Source organism: Dermacentor andersoni, chromosome 11 (assembly GCF_023375885.2).
Source record: "Dermacentor andersoni chromosome 11, qqDerAnde1_hic_scaffold, whole genome shotgun sequence".
Lineage (NCBI taxonomy): Eukaryota > Metazoa > Arthropoda > Arachnida > Ixodida > Ixodidae > Dermacentor > Dermacentor andersoni.
Genome location: NC_092824.1, coordinates 103,216,716 through 103,232,354, shown reverse-complemented (window position 1 = coordinate 103,232,354; position 15,639 = coordinate 103,216,716). Strand labels below are relative to the sequence as shown.

Here is a 15,639-nt window from a genome sequence, read left to right as displayed (position 1 = left end):
CGAGAACAAAGGAAGAGAGGAAAACGCGTGGGTTGACGAGGGAATACGGGACGGAAGAACGGGAGCGACAATAACACTACGGATATATATATATATATATATATATATATATATATATATATATATATATATATATATATATATATATATATAGTTTCCCAGCCAATTTTAGCCAGAATTGAAAGCTATGCAAATGCCACGTAGCTGTACAGAAACAAGGTAATGTTGTTTGCCGTCGCTTGGAGATGCTCAAGCTATTTTTCTTTATTCCGCTTAATTAGATAACTAGTCTTAATTAATAATTTTCTCAAATATTATAATTATAGTAAAAGTGTCAATGAGAAAATTGTAGAGTGACATGAAAAACTCCCGATACAGCTTTCTGTTGCTCAATACGTGCAACATAAGAGTGTTTTCCCGAGCGTGAAAGAAGCCCGCAAATGCACGCAATTGCCGCGCGGCTGGCCACTCGAGGCGTTTTGCGTGTATTCGCGGACTTCTTTCACGCTCGGGAAAACAATTTTATGTAACACGTATTGAGCAACAGAAAGCTGTATCGGGAGTTTTTCACGTCACTCTACAATTTTCTCGTTGACACTTTTAATATAATTATAATATTTGAGAAATTGATGAACTAATTGTCTAATTAGGCGGACTGAAAAAAAGATTATCTCGAAGCGACGGCAAACATTACCTTGGTTGCGTGCAGCTACGTGGCATTCGCATATTTTTAAACTCTGGCTAAAGTTAGCTGGGACACCCTATATATACATATGAGAGCTTTAGTTTGACCGTAAACGTGTTACCATGTGCAAAGTGCCGGATTACCGGAGAGGTGTAGTATTAAACTAAGCTAACTGGTTCATATCTAAGTCGCGTTTGAACAGCTGAATAGAAACACGGGACGGAGGCAGACGGACAACGATGTCGCTGAACAACATCTGCACATAAAACAAAATTATACAACTTCAAGACTAGCTAAACGAGGGGTAAATTTAGGGACACCGCGGGAGCGAAAGCGAGATCACCACACCGCTCCAGGAAGTGAGGCAGGACTCGTGTAATGTCATCGTTCGCGAGGGAGGAGAGGGCGCGACGGGAGAAAAAAGAAAGGAAATCGGGAAGACGGGAAAGGAGGACAGCGGAGGCGCGCTTCTCGCTTCTTTTACCCATGACCTTTCAGCCGGTGCCACTCCGAGCGAGATCCGAGTCAGCGGGAGAGGAGGAAACCGCCTGCGACTGAAGGCCGCGCCGATCTCCTTGGGTCCCCCGCAACTCGGAAACGAGCGCGCGCTCAGCTGACGTCACCGCGGATTGTTCCTTTCGATTTCCCCGGTCGGCCTTGCTGCATGCCGACAGACCTTGTTGTTGTTGTCACCGGCAGCGATGACGGTCCCTGCGGCTGTCTTGGTCGATTGCCCCGTACTTTGCTTATGCCGGCTGACTTTCGGACTGTTAATGCAGACGTCACGACCCTGACGATTCCTGTCGACGTCATCGTTCGCGTCGCTCGTGATTGGTCTTGCGATTTAAGTGAAGTCCTTGTCGAGTGCCGGCCTAGCTTGTTGTTGACGGTAGCGAGTGACGTTCCCTATACTGCTGCTGTCGTTTGCCTCGTTGAGAGTTGTGGCTGGTGCGTTGATGCTGGTGATGGCGTATCAATGATGGCAGCTCGTATTGTTGACGTCGATGATGATGTGGCTGAAAACGCTGTCGCGTCCGCGCTGATTCAGTTGGTGTTGTTTGATGCAGCTGCTGATTCGGGCAGCTCTGGTTACAGAGGCACGGTCAATTAACTGTAAGTAAAGGTCTTTTAAATTTAGTCCGGTTTAAATATTCCTTTCGTCGGGTAAAGGTTAAAGAATAACAAAAGTTGTTTTTGTTGCGCAGTCAGACAGTTGGAAACATACCTAAAACTTCCATACCTCCCCCAGATTTTGTAACGGAATTTAAAGAATATCCCCTCTGCAATCATTACAGTACGACCTTTTGGCTCAGATGGGACAAGCTTAATTCAAATCGACTCGGTAGTTGCGCAGCGTTCTGGTCTTCATGCGCACTTGAATATCAGTGTATCACACATGAAACACAGCTAAACACGCTTCAGTTGCATCTTCTTCCTCTATCGCACTTTATTTGTGAAGAAGGCAAACAAAATTCGTGACAAAAACAGGAAACGTCCCAGCAACGACATGCCGCCGATACAGGAGTCAAGCGTAGAGCTGTTGCGCTCTCGTAGAGCTACAGCAGCAGCAAGGTTTACATTTGCTACAGCAATTGCACCTTCCCTCTCTCCACTTTAATTCCTTAAATATCTACGCACTGCCAGGAATAAACGTTTTGTGGAGCACAGCTGCCGCGAGAAAAGCGAACGTTCGTCGTTACCCCGTAGCACGTGCTTCACACTGACTGTATGGTTCACGACTCCATGCCCCTACACCGCCGCAAAATTCATACTACATTCGGGACAAAAGTTCCGGAAAGCAAAAGTTTGTGGACTTGGAAGCCTACAGACTTTTGTGCAGCACTGGGCACTTTTGGACGGGGAGGTGGTGCGTCGTCCACTTGCCCCTGTTGGCGCACTGTACTTTCTTGCACTGATTTTTACATTCCGTTTGTTATACGGGCGTTAATTTAAAAAAAACGTGAAATAATTCCCGTTGTAGTATATACAGGAAGACGATGGTATAGATTACAAGTCACACGCATGCAGGTTGTGTTTTAGTTGAGGTTACAAGGAGAAGTGTAGGCAGGTAAGACACATAACACAAGGAACACGGTAATCTGTTAGAGCAACACGGTAAGTACCGAGATGATAGGCGCTATCGAAGGCGGCAGAGAATTAATGCAAGCGATGAAACTAGACAATTTTCGATTTTCTGTCATTTAAAGCTTCGGTCTAGAACATTCAGTTTGTCCAGGCCCGTGGAGCTTGGAGATCTTTGAAAAAAGGATTTCATCTTAGCAGCTGTACTTGAACAGAATGACGATAATTATGACCACGTCTGGGACGACGAGAAGCACTATGTACATTTCTCTTCTAACTGCTGAATTGGCTGGTGGCTACTTTAAGGACATAGTGAGTGTATCTTGTTCGACGTGTTCGACTTCACGCCGGAACATACGCACACTCCTAGCACATTTTGCATGGTGCTCACATGTCTCCCAGTTCATTCAAGCGTACGGAATCAGAATCGTAGTACGCGCACTAACCAGAAAATAGGACACGTATCAAACAAACTCTTTAAGAAATATTCAGCGCAGCAGCTCTGACGGTCGAAGTATCTAAGCTGACCAACGATGGATTTCACTTCGGTACGTATAATTGATACGGGACCTGCTCGCAAGTGAAACTCTCGTCACTAAATCGCCTCTGCCAATGTTGCCTGACTATAGGATGCAAGGCCGCGCAGGGGAAACGTTTCCTGACACGGTGTTTCCAACTTAACGTAATCAAACGTTGCGAACGTAGTTCTTGCAGTTCGATTTTGCAAATACTTCCAAGATTGCGGTGTGCCTGGTAGAGTGTGTAAGCGGGACTGAACGAGGACGTAGAAAGAAACAGCTACGCAGAGACAGCGCTACTTTCAACTCTATAGTTGAAATCTATAGTTGAAAGTAGGACTGTCTCAGTGTATCTATTTATTTCTACGTCCTCTTTCAATCGCGCTTACACACTCTATCGTGGATTCAAACCAACTAGCCCGCCATCGTGTTTTAACCAGCTGTGCCTGAGTTGGAGACTAAGCCAAAGCCAATTTTATTTATTTATCGTTTGCCACTACGGAGTGCAAATAGCCAGGGCGAATTAGGATCGAAGCGGGATTTCATGGCGCTGCCCCGTTTTCACGCAATCAGGGTATAAGCGGCGGAAGTCGTCGCGGTAAACTTGCCGGACTGAGGGCAGGCTGAACTCCACGAATCCACAGCTGTGGAAGCCTGTATCAGTAACGGTGGGAATACCATCATTTCCTTATCTCTGTTTTCGAGGCAATCTTACTAAACTGCTCGGGGGGGGGGGGGGGGGGTGCATGGATAAAGACGGACAGTTGCCTGACTGAGACCATTCCGGAAACCAGGCAGGATTCGAAGGAAAGTAGTTTCACTAAAATGTCGTTAAGCCAATACTGCGTCATTAAGAAGCAAGTCTGGCTACGGCTGCTTATACATAAAGTCTCATCCACTCTACCTGACGGCAAGTGGATGCGTACGGGGCGTGTGTCTGTCATCTCAGTGCCAAACTAAATAACGTATTCATTGTCTCGTGGTCAAGGGCCCGCGAAAATATTCATGCTCATGTCTATCCATATTAAGGTAACAACAGCTTCGCCGCGAGAGGAAACGAGGGTCGAAAAAAAGGAGCCATTTTTTTTGCCCCAACAGTCACACCTGGATATCGTTGAATACCACACCTGTGACAATTAGCGCGTACCTTGTTGTTATAATGCGTCGCTCGCCGTAATTACTTACGTTTCTCTTCCTGCAGCAGTTTCTTTTTCCAAGGGCGTTTCTTACTTTTTCTCACGTGACAATCACGTGACACCAAAGTGGTAAACAAAGCCGAATCGGTATTGCCAGTGATATCTTGTTGACAGATCCCCGTTCACTTGTAGTGTAATAATAGATTCTGTTTCGTCTGAAAACACAATAAAGCGATTACTGCCTAAGTAATATCAACCTAAATCCCTGGATAAATCGTCGCTCGAAAAATCAATTATTCGGGAAACAAGATTACATCAAACTATAACGCTATCGTGAGAGACAACTTTCCGCTAGACCAAAAATGGGTGCGTCAAAACACGACACGCATATCAGCACGACATATATCAACAGGTTGCGGTAAAATGTTACGGCTATAACTTGTCCTATTCTGCGCCTTCAAACTTCTTCACACGTTGCGTGGAACCCGCCGTGGTTGCTCAGTGGCTATGGTGTTGGGCTGCTGAGCACGAGGTCGCGGGATCGAATCCCGGCCACGGCGGCCGCATTTCGATGGGGGCGAAATGCGAAAACACCCGTGTACTTAGATTTATGTGCACGTTAAAGAACCCCAGGTGGTCGAAATTTCCGGAGTCCTCCACTACGGCGTGCCTGATAATCAGAAAGTGGTTTTGGCACGTAAAACTCTATAATTTAATATTTTTAACGTTGCGTGGAATACACGATACGTCCAATATGACATGAAATTAGTCTCAACGATTTCGAAAAGAATACACTTACATACATGTCGCGGTGTGTTACTAGCATGTTTGTCCCAGTGAAAAAGTTATTCGTAAGGATGACAAAAGGAATTTCACGTACTGCTTTTGCGAGTCATTGTTTTAGGCTCTACGAAGCCATTTTAGTTGACAGGTCTTGGGCGGTCATGAATTTAGTGTGTTCTAAAAAAAAGATGAAATTTGTTAGGGTCCACACCTATATGTTCAGCGTAAGCCCTTAAGCAAGATGCGTTATTACACCACGGAAGCGGATATGCTTAAACATTATTGATCACATCTACCCTGTTGAGATTCGCATCCGATCATCCCATCCACAAAGCGAAGGTGTGCTTTTAAAACTGCGCATATAATTTGCATGGTATGTTACATATTATTATTATTATTATTATTATTATTATTATTATTATTGTTGTCGTTTCTTTATTGTTTCGATTTATTTTACCGTGAGCATCCGCGGAAGGACAGGCAGTATATTATTGCAAGTCCCTAAAGCCTGCCTACCTGCAAGGAACAAGAAAGCAAAAAAAAAAAAAAATGCCAGTGGTAGTGAACGGACATCTGCACTTATGCACACTAGCATAAAATGAAAATCTGTGCATTTAGAGGCCTCCTATGAGCCTGGCGATGGTTGCAATTCACGAAACATAGACACGCAAACACGACAAACCGGTGACAACAAAAGCGACAGGCGTCAAATAAAGTGGAGCAAGTGAAACAAGAACGACGGTCTCCGCAATAACAGCAACTAAACTTAGTCCCATATTAAAACTTAATGATCCGTTTTTTGTTGTTGTTGTTGTTTATTTCCCCTCTCTCTCTTTGCTGCCAACTCCACTGTGTTTGTCGTACAAACGACCTGCAGGCAACGTCGGCGGCGCGCAATGACGTAAGCCACGGTATCGTTTCGCAACGGTTTGCGACACTCTATATATAATGACTCTCCGTAATGGAGACGCTAATGAAAAAACGAGGGCCTTCGTAAGCGGGCACCCTCACGGCTTGAGACGGCTTCAGGAGTGGACTTGGCTATTGTTGGCTCGACTGCCCCTATATCGCCTTCCATGTTTGGATTTGCCTCGATACTCGTAAGCAGCCCGCCGTGGTTGCTCAGTGGCTGTGGTGTTAGGCTGCTGAGCACGAGGTCGCGGGATCGAATCCCGACCACGGCGGCCGCATTTCGATGGGGGCGAAATGCGGAAAACACCCGTGTACTTTAGATTTAGGTGCACGTTAAGGAACCCCAGGTGGTCGAAATTTCCGGAGTCCCCCACTACGGCGTGCCTCATAATCAGAAAGTGGTTTTGGCACGTCAAACCCCATTCATTCCTTCAAATAACTGTATTCAGTGCCCTGCGATTTGGTGGGGTGGGCCTGCACCCCGCCTAGGTTTCGGCCAAGGGTTGTTGGCCGAAAGGTTGTCGCGTGACGATTACTAAGACGAGGAACTAAAACTCTCAAGTCATTCAGCAGTGCGAAAACCATGGGTGGTTTGTGGAGTCTTTCTTCTCTGTCTTCTGAGTGGACGTGGGGCTTCGCCGGCAAAGACATAACGTGACTCGTTCAACTTTTTCTTCGGGACCCCCAGCTGTGTTCTGAGCTAGCCTCGAGAAATTCCTTAGCAGTTACGCGGTTAACGTTTGCAAACGATTCGTGGGAATTACGAAACTTCAGATTCACTGTCTCAATAAATCGGGATGACATTTGGTTATTTTTTTAGAGTGTACGTAAACGTACTATAGTTTATGTAATACCACTCGCGACGATGCTACCGGCAGCGCTGGTAACGTCATCTTCTAGTGTTGAATTCAACCACAACGCGTTCTCTCTTCTCTTTTTTTTTTTTTTTCTGTCATTATAGCATCGTTGTTCTCAAAGAGCAAGAAAAGAAGAAGAAAAAGCAGAAAAAAAAGGACACTGTTTCGCTGACGGCGGTTGCTGTCAACGCCTTTGCGCACAGAACTTGGAGATGACATGGTAGTTGCAATTATAAAAGTCTGTGTATTATGTAGTTGATGTCAGCGTCACAAGATGACGTCACAGCACTGTTGTACACTTACGTGTCAGCAGTTTATATCTTCTTTTTCTTTTCTTGGGGGGGGGGGGGGGGGGGCGACTGTGTGAAATGCTACACGCGTACGGACCGGGTGGAACTTTCTAAATCTGCTATAAGAGTCACCAGGAGCGTTATTTTTGACACAACATAGGCCTCCTCGTTCGTATAACGTGCTTAAATACAGCCGAATGACAGCATGCGAAAAGGTGAAATTGAGGCTAATCCTTTTCTAGTGACAAAATTGGCTATGAGAATTAAGTTCGCTTCACGAGGAAGAAAGTTATTCCAAGGAGTCACGTAAATAAAGTGAGAGAAAGAAGCCAATGAGACGAAGTTTGCAGGAATCCTTGTACCGCCAGCGCCTGGTTAACCACTAAATAAGAAGCACCATTGCCTGCGGAGCCGGCTATTTCTTCATATATTTAATAAAGAATGACTCTACTGTTTGTGTTTGTAAATTACTGCAATGCTGCAATGATTTATTTGACCTCAGGTCATTATTTCATTCAATTACCATATAGTGGGGAGGCCGGTGACACGGTTTTTCGCCAACGTTTCCAATATAATCACGTTGATTAAGTTAACCTGCAACCTGTGATAAATGGAAAGATGAGTAAGAACGTGCCAACGACTGATTGAGTGGTAGATGTTGAGTGACGGATCGACTAAATATATTATTCGATTAACTGACCGTGACTGACTCATTCATTCATTCATTCATTCATTGACTGTCTGTCGCACTGAAGTATTTTCTATGACAGCACCATACTGACACGTTCTCCGCAGGCGCTTGATTTCCGCGATGTAAGGCTGGTTGGCTAATCCCATAATAATCAATCTATCTATCTATACCATTTAACAACCTCAAGGTCTGAGTGCTGGCGCATGCATACGTAATAATAACAATAAACAACTCAGATATATTTATCCCCAGTGAAATGGAATGTGAGAAAAAGGACAAGGTAAACTGTCCAACAGCTCAGGTACTTCGGTGTAATCCCATGCCAGCTTGTCGACGATGCTGCATTCTTGCAAGTTATATGTTCGAGACCGTGTTGACAAAATAAGAATATGACCTTAGACTCGCTTTTTTTTCCAAGATTAAGGCTTCAATCTCAAAACTATATTGTATTTAGAACACGCTGCAGGGCATACTGTCTGTCTCTGAGTGACTGACAATACGGCGATTGACAATATTCTGACTGATCAGGACCTTTATATCTTCTTTTTGTGTGTGTCTGATTTACGGACGACTCGGTACGATGATGGTTGCTAGCCGCATTATTATTCAGTCGAAGTTCTGAATAATAGTTCTGACGGTGTATAAATACGCTTTCATCGACTAAGTGCGCACGAGCCCTCTAATATATTTTAAAAAGAAATAAAAGAGAAATCTGACCTGAATACTCATGCCTAATGCCATCAGAGACGCATAATTAGCCTAAAAAAATTACGTCAAGCGCAAGCCGATTCACTGCGAGCAGAAAATGCCACGACAAGATCAGATTATCTATAACGAACAAATTGAAATATCGTGCCGCTAGTTCGCCCAAAGTTTTTTTTTTTTTTTTTTTTTTTTTTTTATACAGGGATAATATGCCGGTCCGTACCATTCACGTGAACATTGGAGTCCTTTGAATCGCCCATAAGCCAGAGAGAACGTTTCCAAAGTACCTTTAAAAGATAGTACAAAAAAAATTCTGTTTTCAACAGAGGCAGTGAGAATAGCCGGTGAAAAGGCAGTGTTTGTAAATTAGCGAGAAACTCTTTCAATTTAGTGAGTTTTTAGTCACCTTATCGACGACTTTGCCTTTTAGGAGTACTGGCGACGAGTCTACAGATTTTTTTTTTATTGTTTAGTAAAGTATATGGCCGGTAAATAGCACGAGTAAAACTCTCAAGACTCTGCTACGTTAAACGTCTCGCTTTCACTTAATTACAAGGGAGGTATATGAGCCTCCAATTGTTACCATATATTTCAAAAGCCATACAGGAGATCTTAGTAGTGAGCCATCTAGGTGCATCAAAACTTCTTTTATAAGCAAAGCACAATCTTAAAATGTGATACCGTTTTAGGAAATACGGAATTTCTTTCCATTTTCGCATTCCGACCACTGACTCACCACAAGAGGACATTCAAATATTGTTCAAAGAATAACAAGGAAGACATGTAGGAACAAGCAAAACGCAGAACAAATTCCCAGCAAATCCATCATCATCATAATCATTTAGCGACCTTAAAGAAGTTATGTCTGATATTTGATTGCATCTTAACGAACACGGCATTGAAAGCAACGCAAGGTAAGTAGAAACTCAATAGTGTCTCTATAATGACTTTAGTAAGGAGAATCCTCGCTAAAAATTTAGTGTTCTGGACCACGCGACCTCGCGAGATTGTCCAAAAGTAAGTTACTGGCACTTCGAAAAAGCACGACCCAAGCGCGCATCGAAGCTGCTCCTCGATTCGACGAGACCACGTCTGGTGGCTTACGAGGACTCCAACGGAACCAGAGCAACCGTAAAGAAAAAAAAAAAGTATATGGAAAGATATTACGAGACCAGAGAAATAGCGACAGCTGCATACCGATTCCAGCGAAACCGTCGCCGTATCGAATTTGATCCACGCGCTTCACAACAATGCCCTGCTTTTCTCGAAACGGTCCCCGCCATGTTAACGGCTGTAGTAAGCAGCACACAAACAGTTGAGGGACGCGAGCGACTTCTTGAGAAAAAAAAACGACTTTCATATACCCGAAGACGATCAGGAGGCCCCCCCTACGCACGAAACTGCTGCTTCGTACATCTTGGAAGGGCGCAATGAGGACCGCGTAGCTCACCTACTAGCTATCCGGCGACGTACAAGACGCAAACGTTTATTCGTTTTATCTTTCTCGCCGTTTGTTTTCCCTCGACTCCCGAATCCACCGAGAAATTTTTTTTTGTCGATTCGCAACGCCTTGGCGCGCCGTTACGGACGGAAATACCGCTTTCCAATACGCGAGCTTAAACTATTAAACGTATACGTGAGTAAAGCGGTTGCGAAACTGGAATTACGGACAACCCAAACAGCGAGAAACGGAAGAATCGCAATACCGGCGGAAAGGAAGCTGACCCGAACTTTCCGTTGCGTTGTTCTTTTACCCTCAGCTAAGCGAGGATATCGTCCGAGGGAAACCAATACAGTAGTTTCCACCGCTTGCAGGTCTTACCTGCCAGGTAGGAAAGTGACTATCGCGGGAGCCCAGCAAGACAAAAAAAGATAGTAATGAATAAACTCGCGTGAGCTGAAACATTAGGTATTGTTTCACATCTTTCTCTCTTGGGGCGTGTTCGCGTAGTATCAGCAGTGTCGCAGCCAGCGCAACGGGCAAAATGCAGGCGAAAGGAAAGCCAGGGGTGGAAAAGAGGAGTTTCGCAGTGGTGGTTCCAGGGTAGAACGCGGCGGCTACACAGGCAAGCACACAGACCGTGCGGGAAAGGCCGACTATCAGGCAGAGCATGCTGGACCGAGCAATCGCGAAGACGACGATCAGAGGGTAGGGGATCCATTCGGGCGAGAAAACTTTTGGGAGGCCAAAAATTCGGTCACCGTAAGGAAGCCGGTTTCTTGTGGGGAACGAAGAAACGTGCGGTGAAAATGGGGGCAACAAAAGCTCACCTGCATGGGCAGCGCGTGATGGAGCAGGGGCGTTTGAAGACGGAACAACAAGCTCGCGCGACGGTCGGTCGGGCGGGAGGGCCGCCGAGAACACAGACACCGCGCAGAACACAGGCACAGACCGGCGGGCAGGCCCCGACCCAACCGCGGGCTGCTTCTCGCTAACCTGCACCCCCTCCCCTGGAGACCGGGGTCCCGTTGCCACGGCGACGGGCCGGAAAACGGTATGACGTCATCCGCGACGTCATTCGCGACGGCCGGCAAGGCGCGTGGCCGCCGACGTCACTACTACCAGCACCGCCGGAACCGATGCCAGCGCCGCGTCGGGAGAAGAGTCGGAAACGAAGCGTCGCATCGCGCGTGGCTTCAGAGACTGGCGCCGCGTTGAGGATTTCGGAGGCCACGCCTCACGCCAGAGGAATGGAAGAGTGTGGGAAGGGAAAGAGGAATCCCTATTTTTAGCCAGACAGGAAAGAAGTCCGCCGTTCGGTCTATCTCTTTCTGCGCCGTTCCCGCCAAGCGAAACAGACGTGGTTGTAAGACAGCCGGTGAGGGAAACACTCCCTTTACCTCTTTCGCTCGCTGCGTCGAAATGCGCGCTCGGTAGCGCAAAGCTATGAAAAAAAAAGTTGGACGAGAAAACGGAAAACAAACGTAGTACGTTCTTTTTTTTATTCTTGAAGGGAAAATGGGCAGGGTGCTTACGTAATATAGGCCGGTCGCAAACATCTCACGCTCGTCGGGTAAATCTAGTAGTCACGCGCGAGCTTCGATTGCGACAAAAAAAAAATGAACGTGATTAATTGCTTGCAGGTCGCAATGACCTAGAGGCGGTCTCGTATTTTATCGTCTGCCGTCGCGGTGGTCTACAACGTTGGTAGTCTGAAAATGTGTCGTCCGCTCACGATGAGGCGAAACAGAATTACTAGTGGAAACCGACGAGACAAAAATTAAAGAAAGGCACAGTACAAGGCCGATAACTAAACAGCCGAGCGCTGAGAAAAAAAAATTTCCCGCCTTCTTTGTTTTTCTTTTCTTTTCTTTTTTTTCATTCTTTCCGGGAACTCACTCCCATGTCCCGCTACTTCACAGAAAGGCCATTGTTGCTGCGGCGTTTTCCGCACTGTTGTGTCAAAGCCAACTACGCTGGTTGGCTTCTCTTGCGCCTCGCTCTGGCTTCCTTTGGCTTCGGTCTCCGAGGAAGCCAACAAAGCAGAAGGGAATGGCTGAAACGCTCACTGCGCTTTTTCTGGCCTTTCTGCGAGCATCTGTTTTCATTGATTGCTTGTTTTCAGTTGCTGTATCGTTCTTCAGTCCGGGTGTATGCACTGGCGCATTTTTATTCGATCGTTCGTTCCTTCTTTATGCCGCTTCTTTTTCAACTTGACTGAACTGCGCTGGCAGCGGGAAGCGAGCCCCTCATAATGAGTCCACGATAGCTCCTTCAAGTTTTCGACAAATCGACAAATCGAAAAAAAAAAGAAGTCGGCTTCCCGTCGGTACTTTCCCATAGAATGTTAGTTCAGTGCGAGATGGAGACAAATACAAAAGTCCATTTCAAGTTTTAGTCAGTCAATCAGTGATAGAGATTGATTGACAAGGAAAGCCTGCTAATGGATCTGTAACAGTCCAGCGCGCGGCTGACACCTGGACATCAATCATGAATGTGGGGAAGGGTGAAGATGAAGAGGTGCAAGTATTACAGAGCAATCCCTCAATCAGTGATTATCACAAAATTACATACGTATGTACGCATGTACGATGTAAGTACACACAAACATACATACATACATACATACATACATACATACATACATACATACATACATACATACATACATACATACATACATACATCGCCATTGTCCTCGCTACCTCGCTGCGTAGACCTTTCAAACCATGCATCGGGCTGATTTCATGTTTCCCTTTAGTGCATAAGCGTAAAAATTGTCCGATAATAAATGTGACCTTTGTGGTGGATAAACATTGCGTGAGATCGCACGCATACATAGGATGTAAGTAAACAAACATGTGCGCAAATCCTTTTAACCTATACAACACATAAAATTAAATTATGGAGTTTTACGTGCCAAAACCGCTTTCTGATTATGAGGCAAGCCGTAGTGGAGGACTCCGGAAATTAAGACCACCTGGACCACTTTCGGTATATAGAGACACGTCACCTATAACATATCACCCATTCTGTGCAAATACAGAATTGCTACACCAATTGCTTCTATCGGGACCAGCGGGGACACTTTATGAGCGTTTCGCATACCACCTCTGAACAAGCAGCAAAGAACGAGAGTTTAGGAATTTTCATTTACCCTCAAGTATTCCCCACACGTACAATTTATAAATTGCCTGCGCATCACCCCTAACGTACCCCACATTTACCCTAAGTGTACACTACGTGCATCATATAGTTATCACAGGACATGAACCGCGAAAACAGTCATATAGTATATTCTAGGGCCCAGTGGTACCTACCCCTTCGCTGTAAAGCGGCAGCAGCTGAGAAACGAACGGCGGGCTGGCATATCTCACAAAGAAGACAAATTTAGTCAACGAGGCACCCTGGGCACGAATGCGCGCTGGCCCCGCACGACAGGATGCCAAAATCAAGCCAAACATCCTCCACTGAACACTTACAATTCCATTGAAGCAGGAAATATCGTAAAACATGAAATACTACAGAAGTTACATCGAGGAGGGTGCGATGGCGAGCACCATCCCACACACGCAGTATTACGCGTAGCAATCCAATCTGGCGATTTCCCCGTCTTGCCTTTTTTTTTCGCAACGAATTCGATTCAGATCACTATACTTATCGGATTGCCGATCTTTGTCCTCCAAGAGGAAGAGGACTTCAGAAATTACGCTGCGACAACTTGGCCTGCCGCTGGACTCTCCTGTGCCGCAGTCTTTCGACATTTCTGCGCTGGGACACTCCCCAACGGCATCGCCGTGGAAAAATTCATTAACAAATCCAGTAGACTTGGCTGTTAATCTCATCGGTCACTTGTTCGACGACTGCTCAAGAAAGACAGCTAAGCTCTTTATTAGAAGGCAGAGATGTCCCCCGGAGTGCATAGGGCTGCTGACATGCTACTCTGCATAGGGGCGGAGAAGGGCACTGAAGATTCCAGAGGAGAGTCGAACAAAGAAGAAATAAGTATAAGACAAGCGGGTAAGCCTGACAATATTTACAGGTGAGATGATGGGAGAATTCAGGCTTTTCTAAATTCGTACCTCTAATTGATTTCAGAAATGCGCCCGATACTTCTCCACTCTGCCTGAGTGGGCAGGTGTCAGTGCCTTTCAAGTCATCACCATCATCAAACCGGACGCCACTCGGCCTTACTCCATGGCTGGATCTTTGGCTGCGCGTTCCGGGCACGAGCTGCACGTTCTCCTCGAGGTGAATTCGTTCCATGTCTGCCATCGGAATCTGGCTGCCAAAAACCAACGTTCCCGGAGCTTTCCCCATTCCATCCGAGCCTGGAGGACCTGCGGCTTCGAAAGATGTCAACCGTCGCGGCCCCGAAGCGCGACATCAGGAACTGGAATTTCGAGCCGGCCGTGCTGTCGTTCGCTTCGACAAGCAGCGGTCCCAGCAGCGGCTCTCCATCCAACACGCAAGCAAACCTTGCAGAACTCTTCGCCATTCTCACGATGCAGCAGAAACTTGACGAAGACGAGCGTCGGCGCGACGTTCCCGAAAACGCAACAGAAGCACCTGTTTCCGAGCGCTGCTCGAAATGTGAGCTTCCGGCGATTCCAGGGCCAACACCCACCGACGCCTAGGAAGCTCGGTCATCGGCCGACAGCACGAAGCCTTCGGACGCAGAAGGAACGCGAAGCAAGCGCATCACACAGCTGTCGAGCGTGAAACCAGCCCCACTGCGGAGACCGAACTGATCCCGCACGAAAGGCCAGAGCCGAAGGGCAAGTTCCATGTGGTGCATACCCTGAGGCAGCTGCGAGAAGGCATGGGCCTGAATCTCGTGGCACGCATGCGGCACGCCCACTGCCTTCCTGGACCGGCGCCCAGGATTTCGAGTGCTGCATCGGGACTTCCGTACTCATTCGTGTCTACTATACCGGGAACCTTTCGACGAAGAATATCCGCTGCCTTTCATCCCTCGACAAAGAGGGACCCATACCACCGCGTCGTGTTAGACTTATTCCACGAAAGAGGACAGTGCACGCCAGTACACGGCAATGGCTGCTGGCGACGGGCGTCTGCGCGTGCGTAACAGCTCGTCGAGCAGCAGTTCTTCGGAGGCTGCCATTGGTGGATTGAAATGATGACAAGAAAAGCGGGATTTTTTTTTTCACTAAATATATATAGCGAACGAAATCTGCGTATTTTTTCTTTTCGTTTTGCAATCAAACATTCAATAAAAACGATTGTCAGTTGGCGCCCGAGTGCATGTGTGTTTTGCTTGGGTCTTATATACCACCCTCTCAATACGCTTTTTTTGTCTGCAGTTCGGTTATTGATTCGGTTTTTGTACGCAGCAAAAATGTGAAGTTCTTGCACGTAAGAATCGCGGATCGGGTCATTACAAGTGCGGTATATCAATAACTTTTCAGCAGTAAATCAACAAATCTGTAGTCGGATGAAACTTCAACTATACTTCAACTAAACTATTTTGAAGAGATCCTAATGCCATCTTACAAATGCGCTATGTGTTTTCAATACG

General features: G+C 46.3%; 1 protein-coding gene across 3 annotated transcripts in view; it reads right to left on the bottom strand.

Annotated features, from left to right (window-relative positions):
* Positions 1–15,639, bottom strand: part of LOC126539199 (uncharacterized) — a 135,794-nt gene that overhangs the window by 77,030 nt on the left and 43,125 nt on the right. For 2 of the 3 annotated variants that reach the window (XM_050185943.3, XM_050185944.3), the window contains exon 1: positions 10,931–11,096. The exons of the other annotated variant lie outside the window; for it this stretch is intronic. The gene's annotated coding sequence lies outside the window, so the exon portion shown is untranslated. Of the gene's footprint in view, positions 1–10,930; positions 11,097–15,639 lie in introns of those variants that run through there. 3 annotated transcript variants of the gene reach the window in all.